This window comes from Ursus maritimus, unplaced genomic scaffold (assembly GCF_017311325.1).
Source record: "Ursus maritimus isolate PB19 unplaced genomic scaffold, ASM1731132v1 scaffold_7, whole genome shotgun sequence".
Lineage (NCBI taxonomy): Eukaryota > Metazoa > Chordata > Mammalia > Carnivora > Ursidae > Ursus > Ursus maritimus.
In genome coordinates this window covers 3985137-4004532 of record NW_024426885.1, presented here as the reverse complement: position 1 = coordinate 4004532, position 19396 = coordinate 3985137, and the positions used below count along the sequence as shown (strand labels likewise).

General features: G+C 51.4%; 1 long non-coding RNA gene across 1 annotated transcript in view; it reads left to right on the top strand.

The window, feature by feature from the left end:
• LOC103658222 overlaps positions 1-9277 on the top strand; it is a 40538-nt gene extending 31261 nt beyond the window's left edge. The window contains exons 2-3 of the long non-coding RNA XR_567079.2: positions 8529-8656; positions 8914-9277. This is a non-coding gene — a long non-coding RNA (uncharacterized LOC103658222). The remainder of the gene's footprint in view (positions 1-8528; positions 8657-8913) is intronic.
• Positions 9278-19396: the final 10119 nt, after the last annotated feature.

Sequence of the window (19396 nt, the reverse complement as noted above, 5' to 3'; positions counted from 1 at the left end):
GCCTGATGAAGCCCATGAAACAGGATGGTTTTCATCAAAGTTGGCCTTAAAATCTCCTGGAGATTATAACGTTAGATCCTGACTCATCTTTCTCCATCTGGAGGACTCCGAAGAGCCTCAGGCCTTGAGTTCTGGGCAGAGGAAGTTGAAGTCCATACAGCATCAAGTCGATAAACTCGTAGAGGGTTTCTCAGGGAATGGCAGTCAATTAGAATGCTCAGGTCAAGAGATGATGAATTCCAAACACCTTTGCTCTTTGCCTATTTTTATGGTGGCTGCTCTATGCTCCCCCAACCAGAACGCCCAAGAGTGCCAATGAGTCCTTTGGCAGAGGGGCACTGGCTGGCATCCCTGTAATACGCAGTTTGTAGAGAATGAAAGCAGCTTTGGTTTCCTTTTGTATAAGCGCACCCAGTTACCGACGTGACACTGTGGTTTCCTCGCTCGGCTTTGAAATATAGTAAACTCACAAAAGCTACTGTCGAGTTCAGAACAAACACAGGGGGTATGTTTAGTTATTTGTTTTTGTAGTAAAATAAAATATTTATTATCCGCAGACACCTACTGTGAACAGAGGGGGAGGCCACTGTGTTTTATCTCGCCGGTGTCATGTTTGACTTCCATTAGGGATGGATTATAGACCTGTGGGTTTTCATGAATTCAGAAAGTCCACTTTGAACACTGATTTCAAAGCCTACAGGGGGTGTGAGAATGCAAGAACACAGCTCTGGAGGAAGGAACCTGTTGCATCTCGCAAGCACCTTGTGTTTGATAAGGCAGATTGGAGGTTCCCTGCGAGACAGAGGCCAGGATGCTTCTCCCTTAATAAGACGACTTTAAAGGAAGCTTTCCTATTGTTTCCTCCACACTTTGCTCAAGGTGTACACAATTAATTCAGTCTTGGAGTCCTGAGAAAATCACCATTGTATCAGTCGGCTTTGCCTTCTCGGTCTCTCTAACTCATCACAGGGAATTGGAAAGTATGCTAAATCATCAGGGGGCTGCTGTCTTAGCGCTTCCACGCCTGCCACGCATTGGCTGTCTATGCAGGCGCCAATACCCACACTTTAGATCTTTGAGCCTACAAGAGAAGGCAACCAAAATGAAGAGGATGACCACCTTTGACACCCATGTAGAGTCCTATCACACCTAGACCCAATTCTGAGCAGGCTTTTAAAAATACTTTGGCAGACTGGAGTTCCTCTGTGGGAGGGTGTGCTGGGTGGGAGAGGATAGAAAAACTGAAGGAACCCACATTTTTCCTGATAAGGGAAGAGTAGGGATATATCCAGCTGATGACCTCAAGAATGTGGAAGTCTGTCTCAGGGAAGAAAATCTGAGTTTCTCTTGTACTGTCAGGGAGGCTAAATGCAAGTGTCATGGTCAGGATTTCATGGATTTGGGTTTTGGGTCTTCAGAGGGAAAGTCCTATCAGCCTCTTCAGAGAGCTATTCATCATGACAGGTGTCTGGCAGAGACGGAGTAATCCCTAGGTAGACAAGATGTAGAGGGTGAGAGGACTGGATTAATAATCAGGGACAACTGTGGGACTAGAAAGTTCCCTGGCCCAACCATTGAGAAGCCATTTCCAGGGCAACATTACAGGAAAATTGATTATATGGAAATACACAAAGGGACTCATCTGTCTGCCTTCATCTTCCAAGAATATCCAGGGACACTCTAGTTCTTGCCTGAAGTAACATTGAACAGCACAGAAAGATTGTCCTTCTCTTTTTTAGGCCCTACTGAGATGACTATTTCCTGACTCACTCACACCTAGAGACTATTGCAACAGTCCTAGCACAAGCACTCCCTTTGCCCCTGAGGATTAAGACCCAGAGAGTGTAACTGAGGCCAGACAATTTTGCTTTTCCTAAGTGAAACAAACCACCCAAATGAGAGTATGGACCTAATTCAAGTTATTTTCCATAACGTCTTTTTAAGGAAAAACACCAGAGGAGGAGCAATATAGAGAATATTCAACCGGAAACTAGGGAACCTTGGGAGAAGGGGAGGCTCTGGCTTAGGCTCAGCATTGAAAGTTATTCCAGCAAATTTTAGGTTTGCCAAAGTAACACATTGTGCTTATGTCTGCCTTTTTAATTCTTGAATTCCTCAGACTCGAATGGTGGCTCTTAATTTTTGACCTAGGCATTCAACAAATACAAATGGAGCATAAGCAAGACAGAAGAGTTCTCGGCTCTTCCATAAGAGAGGACAAATCATGGTGGGTGTGGTTAAGTCTCCGCAGGTACTGCCACAGGGAGTCAGCTGCCTGTGCTCCAAGGAGTCTCTCCGTTCGTGACAGCTTACCCTTCTGTGCTGAGCTACCCACCTTTCCCCTGACCATGCACCCACCCTGAAAACGATCAGGATTTGCATTTCAACGCATCAACTTTTTAGCTGCCCCTTGGGTATTGACCACGCGTGAGGTCCCAGTGCCTGTGCCTATATCATAGCAGGGTGCTTGGCTATGTCTCCAATGTAGCCAACAGGTGATGCTGATGTGCCCCAAGCATGAGTCATGAGTCAGTTAACTCTCCATGAGTTTCATGATGGATTTGCTTCCGGCTTCCAATCTTGCGGAATCCCTCCGGATGCTGTGGATTCCTACCAGCCAGGCTTCTAGCAGACATGGGCTCTGAAGCAGGAATCTCTGATGTTGGTTAATTATTGACTCCCTGAACAGGGAATTCCAATATCCTTGATTTCCAGGAGCGATTTGCATGTGGCTCCCAACCAAGCTGCAGTGAGCGACGGGAAGAAGCGAGATTGTCACTAAGATAGATGATACGATGGGTCAGTGAGTCAGCGTGGTACCTGGGCCACTGCCCTGGCCGCTTCATTGGTAGCTGGACATCATGGCCTGAGGACAGCTGTGGAAGCGTGCCTGCTTAGAACTGGATAGAACAGCCACAGCCGTTCTGGAACCTTTACACTTAAACCTTAGAACACGTAGGCCAACTTCTGAAAGGCTGTGCACTTGGAATGCTGAGGCATTTCCTGGACAGTGAAAGGAGAGGTCATGGGTCATCTCTGGGGATGGGACCCATCCTTCAAGGTCTTTGCTGGCTCTCCAAAGCTACATGGAAGCAATTTGGGAACCAAATGACCAATTTCTTCCCTTTTACTTTTTTTGTTTTGTTTTTTCCCCCTTCCCATTTGCTCTCTTTCCAAAAATATGAAAACCTGTTGGGTTTGGCACAGGAGCTTCTCACCAAAGGCCTAGTTCTGCTGTGAGAGCAGAAGCAGTGATCATTCAGGTTCGCAGACAGACACACGGAATGATGTTCATCTGGACGGCAACGAGGGAGGAGCCCCAACTGTGTTAAAACCCTGAGAGTCCACTTGGACGTACTGGATGGAGTTGTGACGCCATTGCTAGAACGCGGGAATCCCTGTTTTTTCCTACTCACATCCATCAAATAAATGTTACATCACATTTGATAAGAGTATCTTAGAATGTTTTAAAAAGCATTTGAGGGATTTTTTTTTAAGGGAAATGCAATCAAAAATGGCATTCTTTCTGTGTTTGCCATAGCACCTATGTCCCTGCAACATTAAGTTCATGAATCAAGCTCAGAAATTTCTGGAAATTAAGAGTCAAGTTTCCCATAGCAACCTCCCTTGTGCCATTGCACACATGTATTACGGTTCTGTTTCCACAATAATGGATAATAAGACACAACTTGGCTGTCTAATAATCTCTTCTCTAAAATGGCTATCTATGTGCGGGATCACATGTTCTAGAAGCCCACCTCCCTCGGACAAACTGAGCATCAGAATGTCTACCCCTGTGAGCAAAGAGACTTAAAACTTGAACTTTTTCACTGTTCATACCTTCCTCCCCAAAAGTATGAGCACCTCCACTTCCTTAGACTAGGCCGTGGGCAGCACATGGGAGCCTCCCATCTTGGCCTGGCCAGCCTCACCTCACTGGCGTGAAAAGCAACCTGACCATGAAGATCGTTCCACCTGCATGAAATGCACCAGTGTAGACTGAGTCTACACCCGCAGCATCCCATCCCTTCCCTGGACACAGCTGCTCCTGTGAATGTTCCTTTTCAGCTGGCTGTGCAGGACACAGAGAAGTGAATCTTATCATTTACAGGCCCACGGGGACCCCAGGGAGGCCACAGAATCTCAGAAGGAACAAGGTGCACCCTCCTGGAGAATCTGCCTTAAAAGGATCCTTGGAGAAAAATCATCTTATATTAAAACAAGGACATTATGTTGGCAAATATAAAATGTGCATGAAGCTTCAGGATGTGATGCAAGATTTCATTCAAGAAGTGTTTCCTGCGCTCGTGCGGAGGGCCAGGCAGGGTTCTAGGCTCTTCACAGCTACCGTGTATCAAGGGCACACTCCTTGCTGGGCACTGACTTAAAGGGTTTACTGTCTTTGTTAAATCTTCACAATCCCCTTAAAAGGAAGAACTCTTTTCTACTCCCATTTTACAGGTGACAAAATCGAGGCACGGCCACTTGAAGCAATGTGCCCATGTCCCTCAGCTAGAAGGGCGCAGAGCCAGGCAGGTGCCGCTGCTCTCATGTCTGGCTTCCAACCTTGAGCTGCACGGACTTCCCTTCAGAGAAACATCACACTCGGTGTTGCTTTGGTTGTAATAATGCCCAGATTTCACCAGGAATGTTGAACCTGTTGACCTTAATCTCTTCCCCAAACTGCTTGGCAGGGGCCGTCTCGTGCTCCTGACGCTGCCTTGCCCTGCTTGCTTCCCCCAGCAAACGCCTCCCTGCTTGCGGGAAAGCTGATGCTTCCCGGCGACTCGGAGACATGGTCCCGCGGCTCTTTTCCCACTCGGCAAATGCCCATCTTGGGCACTCACCACCCCAAGCTCTTCCGATCTGTTACGTTAGGGCCTTCGAAAGCACTGGAGCAGGCACAGGGTCCATTTCTGTATGGTGTCGGCTATCCCCCTGGCCCTGCGATCGGCTCCCGGGCCTGCCGTGCGCCCTGAGCCCTGTGTCCTTCAGAAGAGCAAGTGTACTTATCCGATGCTGCCTCCCCTGCTCCCAACACCACGTGCGGGGCTCAGCGCGTATGGAATGAATGAGTGATCAAATGAAGCTTAAACACATCTTCCCTTGACGTTTCCTTTTGAAATGCTGAGGACTAATGAGAATGTGAATTCAGATATTGTGGTGGCCACTCCAGCACGGGGACACCAAATGCCTGGGTTTCGGGAAATGGAGGAGTGATTTGGTTTGTGTCTTAGGACATTGCAATACCGCGTGGCCCCGAGGCAGCTAGGCCCTACGATATTTAAAATTAACTAGATACTGGCAGTTCTCAGCCGGGTCAGAGGCAAGGAAGGGACAGGGGTGTTTGCCCAGGAAGCCATCACCCTGGGTGCCCCTGTCATAGATGCCATGGACGCCCACCCGAACCTCCTGTCCCCCAGCTCACAGCTTGCCACTGCCCCAGTTTCCAGGACCCCCAGGGCTGCGTACCCCCTTCCCCCTCAGCCACAACCAACGACTGGCTGATACGGTGGTAGGAAGCCCAGGCATCTTGTAAGGGGTGTGATGCGCGCTCCAGAGCTCCCTTCAACTCCCCACTCCCATTTCAGTCCAAGACCAGATTTCAGGAGAGACCACAACCTTCCTCAGCACATTTGTTTCTCCTAGCTTGCTTCCATGCTCCCTCTAAAGTGTTTCCTAAACTCATTCCCTCAGTTAGCAATGAGCACACAAGTCCCTGCCTCAGACTCTGCTTTGGGACCCGGACCTGAGGCAGAAGCCATACAAGGGAGCCCTTCAGGTCTGCCATGTTAGAACAAGGCCACGGAACACGGAGGCACCCTTTAGCCCACAAAAGTCTACCTGCTGAAATGAAGCCGTGTTTCACAGATGTGACATGAGTAGAAAAACATAAGAAGGGAAATGCTATGTTCACTGAATATTTCCATAAAAATCCAGGTGGTCAGAACACCAGTTACAGACCCTGCGTGAGTTTTCTCGCACTGCCCCACAAAGCTGCCCCAGCTGGGTAGCATCAAACGATAGAAGCGTATTCTCTTAAAGTTCCAGAGCCAGAAGCACAAGATCCTGGCAGAGTTCATCCGTTCGGGAAGCTCTTCTGGCCAACCTGCCCCATGACGTGTCCCAGATCCTGGTGGTGCCACCAATTCTTGGTGTCCCCAGATTTGTAAATGGATGCCTCCAGTGTCCCCCTGTCTTCAGTCTTCAGGTGGCGTCCTCTCGGCCTGTCTCTTTGTCTTCCTCTCTTCTTATGAGAGCTCCTGTCACTGGGATTAGGACTCGCCCTAAATCAACTGTAAGGTCTCCTTTCAAGACCCTTAGTTGCATCGGCCAAGACCCTTTATTCTAATCAGGTCTTGTTCACAGGCTCTGGGGGGATAGACCTTTTCCTGAGGGCTGGCACCGTTCAACCCACTCCATATACTTAATCCTGGGTCCTTTGCCAAGATCCAAACAATGAGTCCACGTGTTATCAGCAATGAGGCTTTCTGGCTTCCATGGCAGCCACGGGTCCTCCTGGACAGGGGGCTGCTTCTGGAGCCACTGGTAGCAAACTCTTCTCCACTGTCACCTGCCAAACGTAATGAAGGGCTGGGCTGGGCACCCAATGTCAAGCAGCTATAAACCAGTAATCCCCTTGGAATCCTTCCTGACAGCAGGTGACATGCAATTTGAAACCTCAGAACCTTCGAATGTCTAAGAATTTGGCCCTGAATTTATTCCTAAAACTCTATAGTCAAGACAGATTAACACGAAATCATTAGAGCTAAAAAAAAAAAAAAAGTCAACATGTTGTCTGGTATATTCAGCTTATCGCTCATTCTCTCTTTGCCTTTCACTTTTCGGACCCAACAATCGTGTGTAACTCTCATCTGAAGTCATGACTTACCTTTCAAGCCACCGGAGCAGGCATCACACATGTGACTTAGAGAGCATCCTTAAGAACTTGGCATCAGCACACAAGACACGTTTCATCTCTGAGTCATCCTGAAGTCCCCATGTGGTGTCATCCTGGCCACCAACAGTCCTAGCTGGGTCTCTCTTTACATCTCCTAGATCCTAGAATGTTCTCCTGCTCCTAGAAAGTTTTCTGTCCACTCACCGAGGAAATGCACGGTCGGTAGCAATGGGATCTTGGAGCAGCTCAGAAAAGGCGAAGCCTCCTGGCCAGCGGAGGATGGACATATTAGAGCGATTACAGTGATCCATTGTCTGGGTCCAGCAGCATCGTCTGTTCGGGAAGACTCTCAGGGAGCATTAGGAAATCACTACGGCCCAAGCGAGTCAGTGCGGAGCTCAGCAGGAAACGCACAGCGGTGTTCACCAAGCCGCAAGGAATCGGATCCAGGGCCGTCTGCGTTGCGGGGACGTCATGTACGGACAGGGAGATGGGACCGGTCCTGGTGCCATCAACCTTAGGGGCTTCAGGCATGCTGTCGGTCACGAAGGAAACTGTCTACAGCACGGTGCTTGTACTTTAAAATAGTCTCTCCTGTCTTAATTAATTCGGTCAATAAGGAGCCAACTGAGAGGCGCCTCATGATTTGTTTCAAAACCAAATGATTTTACATGCAAAACCTGAAATGATGGCCACTGATTTTGATGATGTTATCATTAATACAATTATTTTTAATTAAGAATTTTTATTATATCTCATCAACCGAGGTGCTAGGTGTGCTGTGAGATAGACCTGCTCCCCGATGTAAAAGGCCTTCATTACGACCAATCCAAGCAAAAACGATCCATTTTTACGCTGCTGTGGGAAATGCATGGCCATTCCCCTGAAGAGAAAGGGCTTTGGTGCTGGTGGAACTTTTTCCTAAAACTCACCAGTGTCCCAGTTTCCAGCCTGAGGAACTGGGGGATTGGACCGGAAGCCTAGAGTCTGGGTGCCGTGTTCTGAGGGATGACTGAGACGTTGAATCCCTTTGAATGCGCTGAGCATGGGCTGAGAGGCACAGAGTAGCCTTGGGAATGTCCGCACTCCTGTCGGTTGTTGTCACAGAAGCCCCATGTCACCCAGCGCCCTGTCCCTTTAGGGTGACTCATCACTGGGGGAGGTAGGCACCCTCGCCGTCACACGGGGAAGGCTGTTGCAGCAGGTCATCTGGAGCTGAAACTGCCCTCACCAACCAACATAAAACTCACTTTAATTAAACGTCAATATATTTCTTTACATCCACAGCCTCTTGGAGGAGCTAACGCAAAACAAACCAAAGGGAGAAAAAAAAAAATCTCAATTGTTTGGGGGATTTTAAGAGAATTCTTTAATATCAGATTAAGCCCATTTTGATTGTAAATCTATTTTCAGCTCAACATTACCAAAGAATATTACAAGAAAACTCTGTTTTATGAAGTTATTATGATTTAAACCGTTCTCTCTCTGCTCTTTCTCTCTGACTCTCTCTCGCACACATTCATTCTCCAGAGGATCTAAAAATAAGCCTGAAGCTATACATGTCACTGCTCCAGGTTTATCCCACAGACTAAGGAGTTTTTCACAAAATACCTTTATTATTTTCTAGGGCTCTGCTGCGGTATATGGAAGCGGAGACTGAGACATGAACCGTAGGGGAGACGGGGCTGCTCCTGGACAGAATCGCCATCCTCATTCCCATCGCCGTCACACCGGGGCTTTCTACAAATTTTGAAGGTCTGTGATGACCTAATTTCAACAGTCCTTTCTGCCCCAGCGGGATTTCCACATGCAGGGTCTCCGGCGTGTGCACGTCTTAGCTGCGTGCGTAACACACACTGCCACCGTTTTTTGGGTGGTGAGAGCCGCATGAGGGCCCTTGCAAGGTGTTTTGTCTGGGCTGAGGCCGGGGTCTGCATGCATTTTGGAAAAGTGACTTAAGAAGAGTGCAGGGTGCACTCTGGGGGTTTGTGAACACTCTGCATTCCACACAGGACTGCTCGGCTTCCAGCTTCGGAAACACGGATTTCCAGGTCTGTTCTGGGGACCATTTGGGAACGTGGAGAGGAGTGGACGCCAGTTGGCAGCTGTGATTCGTTCCCCAGCCCTGTCTCTGGCGTCTGCGAGTTGCCAGCAGAAAATGCGCAAGGCAGGACGTGGAAAATGTCTTTTCAGGGACGGCCTGGACCCAGAAGATTCCAAGAAGCAGAGCCCTCTGACTGCTGCCAGTGACGGGGGGACTCCCCAGAGAAACTATGCAGTGTGCCAGCTTTTGTCACTCCACACCCCATGGCCAGTGGTAACAAAGGGAAGCGAAAGATATTTTTACAGTTGTTATCACGGATGGGGTCCTACGTCAACTCAGTATGTAGAAAATTAATTTATGAATAAAAGTAAACTTTAAAATAAAACAATTTCCTTCTGAAAGCTTAGCTCTGTTTGTTTTTTTTTTTTTAAGTAAACTTTATACCCAAAGTGGGGATCAAACTCATGACCCTGAGATCAAGAAGCACAAGCTCTACGAACGGAGCCCGCCAGATATCCCTCAGCTCTGGTCTGGTGACATTTTGAGGTGTCCCCTGAAACAGGCAACCCTAAGAAGTATCATTCAGATGTTCCCGCAGCTTAATAGCTCACTGAGTAAATCTCTGACCGAGCTCTGGCCCAGCTGACTATACTGTCATCATTACATCTTTCCTAATTATCCCAAGAATAACACTCGCCAAGCCCTGTTACGTGCCAAGCACGGTGCAAGTTGCTGGATGGCCCGTGGCCCATGTAAGCAGTGGTAGATGTTATGGCTCTGCCTTATCATTGGTAAGAGCTTCTGACAAGAATAAATATTACCGTGTTAAATATGTACATTAATTTTGAAATATGCCATTGGTTTATCAAAGTCATCGTAGAGTAGAGGTAATGTAGTTTTATGGTCTCCATTTTACAGATGAGACAAACTGAGGCAGAGAGACAACGGCACTTGCTCAGGGGCACATAGCTCGTCAGGGGCAGAAAAAGGCATGAGGGCCAGTTCTCCTTCACGCCATAGTTTGGCTTTGACGTTTTTCTCCTTATGAGTAAGTTTGAGAAAAGCAGGGCAGATTCTCGTTCCCTGAAGGTCCCTGAGGGCGTGGCGGGGGTCTCGGAGGAGATGGTGTTGGAGGAGACACCTGACTCGGGACCAGACGAGCGTGGACTTTCACTTTGATTTCCTCTGTCTGCTACCTTTTACTCTCTCCTCCTGGGTTTCCCCATTTTATTCTCTTTTCCACTTCTCCTTGAGCCTTGATACGGTGACCACAACCTTGTGGGTCACGAATCAGCTGTACGAGAAGCTACGAAGGTCACCTCGTCTCCTGCAGCCGCACTTGGCCCGCAGTTGAGTCCTTGGCCTTCCTGTGCACTGCAGTGACAGTGGGGGCCCGTGTCAGGGACACCGTGTGGCCCGGTGCAAATTGAATGGGAAGACTTCGTCAGATGATTCATGGCACATTAGAAAAGCCACTTCATCCGTGTTATTTTATATCCATATAAATAGTCATAAGTGATTGAACCTTGGGACTTAGCTAGTGTGGGAAAGTGATTGCTTTATGGAAAAGGAATCTTCTTTCCAAGCTCTCTCAATTTCCTAATGATCCAGCTTCCAGGATCCCTTTTAAGACCATTTTGTTGGAAGGTAAAATGCTCACGAAGACAAGTGCTATCCATCAAAGACTTGCGGGTCACAAACCTGGTGCCCGGTTCTGGCTGAGCACTGAGCTGGCAGGACCCGCTGGAGGCTCGGCCACGGGCTCCCGCCGGGGGTGCTGGTGAGCACTCGGCGCTCCGTCGTGGCCATCCACCCTCCCAGATGTCACACGTCGGAGGCCCTGCTTCTTTTCTGGATGGCAAGCTGTCTTGCCCTTCACTTCGTGGTCTTTGCAGCGGGTCAAGGTTGGGTCTAGCATCCTGAATCCGAAGGAGCTAAGGATCGCTCCTGGAAAGAAAGTGGAGCGAGGAAGCACATGCGGAGCCCAGGTTTTCAAAGGCAAGGCGCTCCATGAAGCCAAGTCCCGGGGACTGCATGACCCCCCTCTAGGCCAGGTCTGTCCTCCCTTGTCCACGATCAGCAGCCATCCTGAGTGAGCCTGATAGCGAAAGGTTCTGGCCAGGCTTCACATGGCTTCTGGCTATGGGATGAACAAATGATGTTAAAATATATGATTTTTCTCCCCAAGAGAAACTGCATTGCGCCTATGAAACAAAACCCCCTTCCCCTTACACGCCCTCCCCCACCTCCGCTCCTACTTCCTCTAGGCCACCAGGACCCACCCTCCATCCTACAGAGTAGAGGTGACACGTTTACAGGTGGGGTTTTCCTGGGCTACTTGCAACTGCCCATCAAGGGCCTGCTTACACCCCAGGAGCCGTTCCCTCATCTCCCCCGTCCACAGAACACAGAGGATGCTGGGCCGGACGCGGGGGCGGGGGGACACAGGGCCACCCTCACCAGCACATCTACTCTAAGTTCTTCTGATATTTTGCTTCACCTACTGAGGAAGAGAAGACGAGAATGAGAATTTAGGGAAGATTCGTAATAAACTGGAAAGGTCTCTTTGAAGGACGCCCGCAGCTTGCGGAAGTCACAAAGCTTTCCTACCAGCGTTTCTGGTCGAGGTGCTGGCCGGCAGCGCGTGAGGGACTCGGTGCCGCCTCTACCCCCTCCCAGTGATAGCAGGGGACACCGTTCCTGGTGTCTCATTTTACTGAGGGAATTGAACCTTTAAATTATATTGCATGGTTGTGTTGTGGGAAAATTCCAGATTTCCAGAGCTCTAGTTAATGTTATGGTGCGTTTTTACACAGGAGAAATGTTCAAAATAAAATGCAGGTCATGTCAGGCATGGAGACTATGCCAACAAAATAAAAAAGCCATCTTTAAGTCCACGTACAAGAAAAATCAGTCCTGCTCCTGGTTTGCGGCAGAAACGATCATTCCAGCAGCCACAAGTGGTGGAGTTATATTGTCCAGAAACTGGAGGAATGAGAAGTCAGGGAGGCCGGCCCTGCCCCTCCCAGGAGAAGTGGGTGCGTGGTGATCCCCAGCCCAATCTGGTGCTCCAGGAACGTCTCGATCATAAAGCTTATAAGGTGAGGCTTTGACTGTACAAGCGGGTAAATCTACAGTCGGAGGTAGATGGACATACAGACGTGCATGGCGTGGTTTGGCTGCAGACAGACTGAGGTCCAGATACAGACACAGTACAGGTAGAAACATTAGGTACATAGACGTACAGATACATAAACGGAGATACAATACAGGCAGGAAGGGAAGTGCACAGCGAGCTGTAATCCGGAGATAAACGGATATTCATCCCACATATATGTGTTCCTTGCATGCGAACTCTGGGGGCTTCAGAAATGAAAAACAGACTCTCTGCTTCCAAAAAAGGCCCCCATCTAGTTATCAAGACAGCTTTGATGCCAGGTCATGATCATTATGGTAGAAGTGACCGGGTCATGCCACAAGAACCCCGTGGAGAGGCCCCTAACTCATCCTGGGGCAGAAGCACAGAGTCTGGGAGGCTGGGAGGCTGGGAGCCGGGCCCCTGTGGGGCCGCTCTCAGGAGCAAGCAAGGGTAGGCAGGAGCAGGGCCCGGCAGTTGGGGCAGCACACAGCGGCTCTGGGGGCGTCTGCGTGCCATCCCTGGCCTCTGCGGGTGTGCGTGGAGCGCACATACAGCATACGTGTGCTACGTGTCATGTTAGTCGTTAGGGAGCTGTCAGGATTCTCAGAGACTCACTTGCAGATGTGGTCTGACCCGCAGGCCTTCAGCAGCCCCTCAAAGCCAATGTCGCCTGCGAGGTCTGGGAGACAGGGAGGCAGAAAAGGCCTCCGTTGTGAGGTGCCCGTGGTCTCCCCCAGGGCTGAGGACCCCTGTGCCACGTTGGGGGAAGAGACACATATGAGACAATATGGCAAGGATGCTGGGAGGGCACCTGGAGAAATCCGGGGCGGTGCCTGGTGGACACACGTGTCCTCCCTCTCAAGGGAACGGGGACTTTCTAGTGCCTGGTGGGAGGGAGGTTGACAGTGCAAGCTCCGAAGGTTCCGGAAACCTGAGAAAACCTGTAAAGTCAGGTGTGAAGGATGGAGAGGCAAATCCTGCAGACACATTAAGATCAGCCTGAAAAGAGCTGCAGGAGAGCGGCCACCGGGTTCCTATCGAGAAGGCTCATGGAGGCACTTCCGTTAGAAGCCACGGCAGTGTGATCGTCACCTGGGAGACACTGGGGTGGGGGTGGGGAACACGGGACTGCAAGAGGGGACAGGCCACCCCAAGCTTCGCTCCCAGGAAGGGACCTCCAGGCACCCCCTAAGTCACCTCTGTCCCTTCCTGCAACCCTATGGGAGGCACGGGGACCCTGCACCCTCCTTGCCTGGACCCCTCATTTCCCCCTGGGCCTGGTGGCCATGGAAGCAGGGAGCCCATGCCTGCTTTGTCCAGCAAGGAAGCCCATTCCAGAACGTCATCGCCACTGAGGATTTTGAAAGCCCCGTCACAGAATCTTCTTGGCAAGACTTTGAGCCCATCACTTATCCGAATCTCTGGGATCTAAGACAGCAGCCCGACTCTCACCCTCAGCAGAGCCAGCACGTCCCAGAGGCCTGCAAATGAGGCGCTCGATGCCGCTGTGCTTGCTGACAGACCCGTTCCGGGGGCCTGCTCCCTCCTGACAGGTAGTGCCGAGGGCAGGCCGTGCTCGGACCGCGCGCGCCGCAGACCACGGCCGTGATCTTCCCGGGCAGACCCGCAGCCACGCCTGAAAACCTAATGGAACCCGGAGCGCAAGCCCAAAAAGAAAAACTCCCCAGCTTCCACGTGATCTCTTCCTCCTCTTAGCTGATCAGGATCAGCTGCCCTGTTTCTTAAGCAGCCGGTGACGTAGTGCTCGCTCAGGCTTTGGTTCAGATCCCCTTCTTGTGGCCCGGGCATCACCTGGAGTACAAATCCAGCACACACACACGCGTGGTCATTAGCCGCTCCTAACTCACACCGTTGCCGAGTAGAAAAGCACGATTTCTGCCATCGCTTCTATAACCAGTTATACGCGGAGGAGACTTAGCAGGTAACAAACCTGAGTTTCAGAAAGGAAACCTCAGACTCCTATCTGCTGGCTGCGGCTTCAAACCCTCATCAACCAGGCCTCCCACCTAGGGGTGTAACGAGCTCGCCGCGGTAATTACAGCAGCGGACGTGGATTCCTAATCCTCCGGCGACTGCAAAGAAGGAAAATTAAAGAGAGAGAGATGGGAGGGATGAGAAGGGACAGTTCCTTTCTAAATAACACTTAATAAGAAACAAAACATCCAGGTAGCAGCCGGATGAACAGCGGGGCCGGGCCACCTGCCACGGCTCCCCGCACAGCCCCGTCCTTCAGGCCTGTCCTCCACAGCCAAGCCCGCCGCCTCCCGTCTTTTCCACACTTCGTGACGGACCGGCTTTTATCTCTCGCTAACTCCTGACACGCTGGTGGCAAACTTTTCCAAGCCAAACCTTGGGTTGTTCCGGTCACGCTCGTGCAAGGTGGCAGCTGGGGCACATTTTGCATCAGAAATCTATGGTGGGGGCTGTGACAAAGCACATCCCACGGGATGGCTTGCTGGGGTCCCAGCGCTGCAGACCCCCACTCAAGGTGTGCTTCCTCTCTCCTGGGAGTTTGTCTTAGGGGAAGGCCACTACATCCCCCTCCACCGGCCACTGCAAGAAGGTTCTAGACCAATATCCGGAATAACCATTCATGGAGAAGATGGCAGGGCTCAAGGTGCTTCCCATTCTTTGTGCCAGCGTCCGTCAGAAGGTCCTGAAAACAGATTGGTGTGTGGAGAATGAATTCCCACTTGACAAGAATGGAGGTCTGGGCATCAAGAAGGCCGCTCAGGGCTCCTGCCTCTGCCAGGAAACAGAGCAAAGTGTGGCAGACGTAAACAGGGCTGTCCTCAGATACCACGGCTCCGGGGCTGTGGTCCAGATAGATGGCCTTCCAGAAATAGCACTCGGCCACCATAGTTCCTGTTATATATTTTGTTTTTAAGAGAAATTGCATATATTTAAGATGTACCACATGACGTTTTGACAAACATACAATAGCGAAAAGATTACTACAGTCAACCTAATTCCCACCACCTCCTCACAGAGTTCCCTTTCTTGCATGTGTGGTGAGGGCCCCCAAAGTCTACTCTCTCGGCAAACGTCCAGATGTAGCCCCGCATGAGTAACGATAGTCATCACGCTGCACATGAGATCCCCAGACCTATTCATCCTGGAAGACAGGAGCTTCCTGCCCTCTGGCCAATGTCTCCCCGTTGCCCCATCTTCCTGACCCCGGCAACCATCGTTCTCCTCTTTGCTTCTGTGGAGTTCGACTTCGTCCTTCCACACGTAAGTGAGATCACGCAATTCTTTTCTTTCTGTGTCCGGCTTGTTCCCTCAGCATGACGTCCTCCAGGTCCATCCATGTTGTTGAAAATGGCAGGGTTTCCTTCTTTTTGAAGACTGAATGGTATTCCCCTGTGTCCATGCACCGCGATCTCTCGATCCATCTTCCACCAACACACTGAGGTCGTGAGCGATGCTGCAGTGAACGTGGGAGCACAGATACCTCCTCAGGGTCGTAATTTCCTTTCCTTTGGGTTCCCTTCCTGTGAAATTTGGAGGTGTGTCCCGAAGAACACATACTGAAGTCCTACACCCCAGCACCTCAGAGCGCCATTTCACTTGGAAATCGGTTCTTAATAGACGTGAGTAGGTTAAAATGAGGTCATGAGGGTGGACCCTCATCCTCTGTGATTGCTGCCCTTATTAAAAGGGGGGATGTGGACATGGAGAAGACAGTGCGGAGACACAGGGAGGGCACCACGGGAAGACAGAGGATCAGAGTAATGCATCCAAGACCCAAGAGACACCTGAGGCCACCAATGGATGGGGGAGAGGCCTGGAACCACCCTTCGCAGGACCTTCCGAGGGAGTGTGGCCCTGTGACACCTTGGGTCTCCGGCTTCCAGAGATGCGGGACAGAGTGTTTCTGCTGTTCTGGGCCACCCAGGCTGTGGTCGTTTGCTAGGCAGTCACAGGAGACAATACACATCCTGTCCCCACCACTCTTACACACCCAGAGCCCTTCCTCAGGCTCAGAGACGGTGCTGCCCTGGTTCCTGCCCCCCTCTGCCTGGGCAGGGCTCACAACCTCCCGGGGAGCATCCCCGGCTACCAGCTCTCCAGCGTCTCCCACGTGCAGATGTGCCAGGAGGAGCTTCCGCGGGGCATGGCTCCGCCTTCTGCACTCTGTCGTAAACAGGAGGAAACAACACTTTACCTCCCACGTCCTTGAACTCAGCTGGGGCCGCCGCCGGTAATCAGGCAATGAAGCCCAGTCTTTTCCGATTTGGAGCTCGGCTGATATTCCATGACCTGTGGGAAATGAGTTGATGGTTTCAATCAAATGATAACCATGTTGGGTCAGTCCCCATCACGGGGCTGCAGGAGGCCAGCCAGGCTCCCGTGTTTGTCTAAGCCCATCACGGGGTGTCAGTTCCAATGAGCGGCCTTGCCACTGCTTAGAGGACCATTACCTGGGAATGCAAACCAAGAAGGGCGGACCTCACAGCCTGTGCTCCCACGGCGGACACAGCCAGCCTGATTCTGCTATTTCCCACTAAACAGGCCTTGGGGGGGCCTCCCGGTTGATGAGGTGGCTGACAGGCAGGTGGGCCAGGGCCGTGTTCAGTGTTCGCCCTTCGCTAGGCTGTGGGGCTAGAACACGTCAGGTGGCGAGGACCTGACAGGCATCTCTTCCTGCCTGTGTGTCGGGGCTCCTCTTTGGCTAAAAGCAAATGCATTTTCTCAAGCGGCACAGTGTCCAGGTTCTGGGCGAGGAAGAGAGACGAACTCCTCCAGGAAATGCTCCTATATCCCCTAGCTCTCCCTCTCTGACATCAGGAAACTGGGTGCCCAGCTCACAAAGGAGCTGAGTGAACAACGCACACGCATGCACACAAACGCACACAGAGGCCAACTGATTGTGTACATACTCTTAATCCAATTAAAATTGTCTGAACACTTGGGTCCTGGGTGGTGCAGTTGGTAGAAGGTCCGACTCTTGGTTTCGGCTCAGGTCATGATCTCAGGATCGTGGGATCGAGCCCTGCATCGGGCTCTGCACTCAGCAGGAAGTCTGCTTGAGATTCTCTCTTCCTGCCCCTGCCCCCTGCTCCCCCTGCTCGTGCTCTCCCTCTCTCTCAAATAAATAAATAAATCTTAAAAAAATATTGTCTGAACACCTGAAATGCCTAATAATTGCTGATTCGTTCAGATTTTGTGGATTAAATACATTTAGTTGTGCGCTTTCTTAACCATCTGGATAGTTCGACTAAGTATAGACTTCACGTGGGTCTGTCCACATGGAAGTGTTTCAGGGAAGAGCCCACTATTTAATATTATAAACTCACTCCCAACTCGTGCCAACCTCAGAACCCGCTTCCTGGACTGGGTGGTCCTAACACTGTCTGAGAGCGTAACTGTCCTGATTTTGTCTTCCTGCCAAGTCACTCCACACCGGAAGGGGTAAGATGGCAAAGCACTGAGTCCCTGGGACTCCTTCTACGACATGTTCTGCAACTCATCTCATTTGGGAAACATCACCCTAATAACAGGGAATGAGGACCATCCCCCCCCCTTCTCTTATAAAGAACAGACACCAGGGGCCTAAGTCGATCTACTGGGGTACTCCAGTAACTCTCCGAAGAGGGCCTGCTGGTCACCTGCCAGCACCCAAGGTCTCTATGAGGCCTCAGGATGCTCTTGCACCTTTACCCAGAACCTGGGCGGGGGGGGAGGCGAAAGGGGTAGATATCCTGGTGAATAGATTCAAACCAGGTTTGCAGAGGCTGTGAAACCAATCTCTGGCCAAGCCGTGGAGAAAGCCTGTGTCTCATGCCCAATACCTACTCCACCCCCATCCCGATTATTGCCCTGTCACCCCTTTCCCCTTCTCCAACTCTGGCAGAACAAGGATGGGTTTGCTCCCAACTAACCACATAGTCTGCCATTCTTAGGATATGCATTCAAGATGGCGGGCTGGGTTCTGGCCTCAGGAGGCACAGCAAAGCCTAGTGTAACCCTGGGGGCACATCCCAGAGCAACAGCGGGACTAGCTGTGACTGCAGCACCCTGACAGCAGGCCTTGGAGCCTCGCTGTCTGTCCGTGCTGGATCCGAGCACTCAGAACTGCCCAGCATACGGTCGGCATTCAGCAAATATTTGTTGACGGACGTGATGAGCAAGAGCCCACGGGGTGGTCTCCCTGGGCCAAGAAAGTCCAAGAGAAATGCCAACATAGCCACGCAGAGAGTGGAGTGTGTGCCCCAGGGACACCAGCCCAGGCCAGCTGTGACACTGAGGGACACACGAGTCCGATGCTCACTGGGGCCGTCGAGCTGCTGGCCGCTGCACAAATTCTGGGGAATGGCCTGCTGAGCCCTGAGGAATATAGGAGTTCATTGGGCACGAAGATGGAGAAATGTTCCCTGGCAAAGGCAGCTGCTTGTGCTAACGTGCAAACTCAGGAGATAAAGTCAGTGGGGAGCACCTGAGGGTGGGAGAAGGGTGGTGTGCAGGGGGAGGGGGAGAGGAGACAACAAGCGGTGAGCGGTGGGGGACACGGCAGGGTCAGGGAGGAGGGGCCGATGCACACTCCCAGCTAAGCCAGCAAGGGCTCCTTCCCAGGACAGTGCCCACCCGTCAGGCGTGCGAGCCGGATGGCTTCTCTGGCTGCCCTGTGGAGAAGTCAGTAGGAAGACCTTGGAACAAAGCTTCGGGGAGAGCCAAGGAGCGGAGTGGAGGGAACAATGGATTTCCCCAGTGCCCAGGGGTGGCAGAGCTTGTCTGGAACAGCCCGGGACCCTCGGCCATACACATGGAGCCACTGCTTCGGTGCTCTTAGTGCAGTCATGACCCTGAGCAGCTGTCCAGTGTCCTTGTCATCCAAACCGTCGGAGAGGGTGCTGGAGTCATCCGGTCATTTCCACCAGGCTATCCTCCTGCAGGCCTAAAATCTCACCTCAGACTTGGCCAACCATGCATGCTCGGGAAAGGCGCCGAAATCCTCACAGTATTTCTTTTTGACATTTAAGGAAGGGGATTTAGCACCAGCCTGTATGGGACTCTAGCTGAATTATACCGTCAGGCAGTTAAACCTACGGTCACCTCCAGACGCTCATCAGGAAGGCTCCAGGGGCCTCCCGCGGCCCGAGGCGAAGCAGAGGGAGGAGGAGGAGCTCCGAAGAGGGAGACACGTGGACGGGGATGCACGCGTGGCCGGCACGTTGGGGGATGGGCGCTTTAGCGTCTCGGTCGGCGCAGCATCTTAAAGCAGAAGTGCGTACGTTTCGAAGGAGCGAAAGTTACCCCAACGGGATATGGACACTTAGACTCAATAATA